Here is a 4,584-nt window from a genome sequence, read left to right on the forward strand (position 1 = left end):
CCTGGGAGTGTTTGATGGGGACGGAGTAGAGGGAACTTTACTCTGTATCTAACCCGTGCTGTACCTGCCCTGGGAGTGTTTGATGGGACAGTGTAGAGGGAGCTTTACTCTGTATCTCACCCGTGCTGCACCTGCCCTGGGAGTGTTTGATGGGACAGTGTAGAGGGAGCTTTACTCTGTATCTAACCCGTGCTGTACCTGCCCTGGGAGTGTTTGATGGGGACGGTGTCGAGGGAACTTTACTCTGTATCTAACCCGTGCTGTAACTGCCCTGGGAGTGTATGATGGGACAGTGTAGAGGGAGCTTTGCTCTGTATCTAACCCGTTCTGTACCTGCCCTGGGAGTGTTTGATGGGGACAATGTAGAGGGAGCTTTACTCTGTATCTAACCCGTGCTGTACCTGCCCTGGGAGTGTTTGATGGGGACAGTGTAGAGGGAGCTTTACTCTGTATCTAACCCGTGCTGTACCTGTCCTGGGAGTGTTTGATGGGGACAGTGTAGAGGAAGCTTTACTCTGTATCTAACCCGTGCTGTACCTGCCCTGGGAGTGATTGATGGGGACAGTATAGAGGGAGCTTTACTCTGTATCTAACCCGTGCTGTACCTGCCCTGGGCGTGTTTGATGGGGACAGTGTAGAGGGAGCTTTACTCTGCATCTCACCCGTGCTGTACCTGCCCTGGGAGTGTTTGATGGGACAGTGTAGAGGGAGCTTTACTCTGTATCTAACCCGTGCTGTACCTGCCCTGGGAGTGTTTGATGGGGACAGTGTCGAGGGAGCTTTACTCTGTATCTAACCCGTGCTGTACCTGCCCTGGGAGAGTTTCATGGGACAGTGTAGAGGGAGCTTTACTCTGTATCTAACCCCGTGCTGTACCTGCCCTGGGAGTGTTTGATGGGGACAGTGTAGAGGGAGCTTTACTCTGTATCTAACCAGTGCTGTACCTGCCCTGGGAGTGTTTGTTGGGGACAGTGTGGAGGGAGCTTTACTCTGTACCCAACCCGTGCTGTACCTGCCCTGGGAGTGTTTGATGGGACAGTGTAGAGGGAGCTTTACTCTGTACCTAACCCGTGCTGTACCTGCCCTGGGAGTGTTTGATGGGGACAGTGTAGAGGGAGCTTTACTCTGTATCTAACCCGTGCTGTACCTGCCCTGGGAGTGTTTGATGGGACAGTGTAGAGGGAGCTTTACTCTGTATCTAACCCGTGCTGTACCTGCCCTGGGAGTGTTTGATGGGGACAGTGTCGAGGGAGCTTTACTCTGTATCTAACCCGTGCTGTACCTGCCCTGGGAGTGTTTCATGGGACAGTGTAGAGGGAGCTTTACTCTGTATCTAACCCCGTGCTGTACCTGGCCTGGGAGTGTTTGATGGGGACAGTGTAGAGGGAGCTTTACTCTCTATCTAACCAGTGCTGTACCTGCCCTGGGAGTGTTTGTTGGGGACAGTGTGGAGGGAGCTTTACTCTGTACCCAACCCGTGCTGTACCTGCCCTGGGAGTGTTTGATGGGACAGTGTAGAGGGAGCTTTACTCTGTACCTAACCCGTGCTGTACCTGCCCTGGGAGTGTTTGATGGGGACAGTGTAGAGGGAGCTTTACTCTGTATCTAACCCGTGCTGTACCTGCCCTGGGAGTGTTTGATGGGACAGTGTAGAGGGAGCTTTACTCTGTATCTAACCCCGTGCTTTTCCTGCCCTGGGAGTGTTTGATGGGGACAGTGTAGAGGGAGCTTTACTCTGTATCTAACTGGTGCTGTACCTGCCCTGGGAGTGTTTGATGGGACAGTGTAGAGGGAGCTTTACTCTGTATCTAACCCGTGCTGTACCTGCCCTGGGAGTGTTTGATGGGACAGTGTAGAGGGAGCAATACTCTGTATCTAACCCCGTGCTGTAACTGCCCTGGGAGTGTTTGATGGGACGGTGTAGAGGGTGCTTTACTCTGTATCTAACCCGTTCTGTACCTGCCCTGGGAGTGTTTGATGGGGACAGTTTAGAGGGAGCTTTACTCTGTATCTAACCCGTGCTGTACCTGCCCTGGGAGTGTTTGATGGAAAGTGTAGAGGGAGCTTTACTCTGTATCTAACCCGTACTTTAACTGCCCTGGGAGTGTTTGTTGGGACAGTGTAGAGGGAGTTTTACTCTGTATCTAAACCCGTGCTGCACCTGCCCTGGGAGTGTTTGATGAGACAGTGTAGAGGGAGCTTTACTCTGTATCTAACCCGTGCTGTACCTGCCCTGGGAGTGTTTGATGGGGACAGTGTAGAGGGAGCTTTACTCTGTATCTAACCCGTGCTGTACCTGCCCTGGGAGTGTTTGATGGAGATCCTGTAGAGGAAGCTTTACTCTGTATCTAACCCGTGCTGTACCTGCCCTGGGAGTGTTTGATGCGGACAGTGCAGAGGGAGCTTTACTCTGTATCTAACCCGTGCTGTACCTGCCCTGGGAGTGTTTGATGGGGACAGTGTAGAGGGAGCTTTACTCTGTATCTAACCCGTGCTGTACCTGCCCTGGGAGTGTTTGATGGGACAGTGTAGAGGGAGCTTTACTCTGTATCTAACCCGTGCTGTACCTGCCCTGGGAGTGTTTGATGGGTCAGTGTAGAGGGAGCTTTACTCTGTATCAAACCCGTGCTGTACCTGCCCTGGGAGTGTTTGATGGGACAGTGTAGAGGGAGCTTTACTCTGTATCTAACCCGTGCTGTACCGGCCCTGGGAGTGTTTGATGGGGACGGTGTAGAGGGAACTTTACTCTGTATCTAACCCGTACTGTACCTGCCCTGGGAGTGTATGATGGGGACGGTGTAGAGGGAACTTTACTCTGTATCTAACCCGTGCTGTAACTGCCGTGGGAGTGTTTGATGGGACGGTGTAGAGGGAGATTTACTCTGTATCTAACCCGTTCTGTACCTGCCTTGGGAGTGTTTGATGGGGTCAATGTAGAGGGAGCTTTACTCTGTATCTAACCCGTGCTGTACCTGCCCTGGGAGTGTTTGATGGGACAGTGTAGAGGGAGCTTTACTCTGTATCTAACCCGTGCTGTACCTGCCCTGGAAGTGTTTGTTGGGACAGTGGAGAGGGAGATTTAATCTGCATCTCACCCCGCGCTGCACCTGCCCTGGGAGTGTTTGATGAGACAGTGTAGAGGGACCTTTACTCTGTATCTAACCCGTGCTGTACCTGCCCTGGGAGTGTTTGATGGGGACAGTGTAGAGGGAGCTTTACTCTGTATCTAACCCGTGCTGTACCTGTCCTAGGAGTGTTTGATGGGGACAGTGTAGAGGAAGCTTTACTCTGTATCTAACCCGTGCTGTACCTGCCCTGGGAGTGTTTGATGGGGACAGTGTAGAGGGAGCTTTACTCTGTATCTAACCCGTGCTGTACCTGCCCTGGGAGTGTTTGATGCGGACAGTGTAGAGGGAGCTTTACTCTGTATCTAACCCGTGCTGTACCTGCCCTGGGAGTGTTTGATGGGACAGTGTAGAGGGAGCTTTACTCTGTATCTAACCCGTGCTGTACCTGCCCTGGGAGTGTTTGATGGGGACAGTGTAGAGGGAGCTTTACTCTGTATCTAACCCCGTGCTGTATCTGCCCTGGGAGTGTTTGATGGGACAGTGTAGAGGGAGCTATACTCTGTATCTAACCCGTGCTGTACCTGCCCTGGGAGTGTTTCATGGGACAGTGTAGAGGGAGCTTTACTCTGTATCTAACCCCGTGCTGTATCTGCCCTGGGAGTGTTTGATGGGGACAGTGTAGAGGGAGCTTTACTCTGTATCTAACCAGTGCTGTACCTGCCCTGGGAGTGTTTTTTGGGGACAGTGTAGAGGGAGCTTTACTCTGTACCCAACCCGTGCTGTACCTGCCCTGGGAGTGTTTGATGGGACAGTGTAGAGGGAGCTTTACTCTGTATCTAACCCGTGCTGTACCTGCCCTGGGAGTGTTTGATGGGACAGTGTAGAGGGAGCTTTACTCTGTACCCAACCCGTGCTGTACCTGCCCTGGGAGTGTTTGATGGGGACAGTGTAGAGGGAGCTTTACTCTGTATCTAACCCGTGCTGTACCTACCCTGGGCGTGTTTGATGGGGACATTGTAGAGGGAGCTTTACTCTGCATCTAACCCGTGCTGTACCTGCCCTGGGAGTGTTTGATGGGACAGTGTACACGGAGCTTTACTCTGTATCTAACCCGTGCTGTACCTGCCCTGGGAGTGTTTGATGGGGACAGTGTCGAGGGAGCTTTACTCTGTATCTAACCCGTGCTGTACCTGCCCTGGGAGTGTTTCATGGGACAGTGTAGAGGGAGATTTACTCTGTATCTAACCCCGTGCTGTACCTGCCCTGGGAGTGTTTGATGGGGACAGTGTAGAGGGAGCTTTACCCTGTATCTAACCAGCGCTGTACCTGCCCTGGGAGTGTTTGATGGGACAGTGTAGAGGGAGCTTTACTCTGTATCTAACCCGTGCTGTACCGGCCCTGGGAGTGTTTGATGGGGACGGTGTAGAGGGAACTTTACTCTGTATCTAACCCGTGCTGTACCTGCCCTGGGAGTGTTTGATGGGACAGTGTAGAGGGAGCTTTACTCTGTATCTAA

Source organism: Somniosus microcephalus, unplaced genomic scaffold, assembly GCF_052327205.1.
Source record: "Somniosus microcephalus isolate GS21.2 unplaced genomic scaffold, FLI_Smic_1.0 unresolved_chr1, whole genome shotgun sequence".
Taxonomy (NCBI): Eukaryota; Metazoa; Chordata; class Chondrichthyes; order Squaliformes; family Somniosidae; genus Somniosus; species Somniosus microcephalus.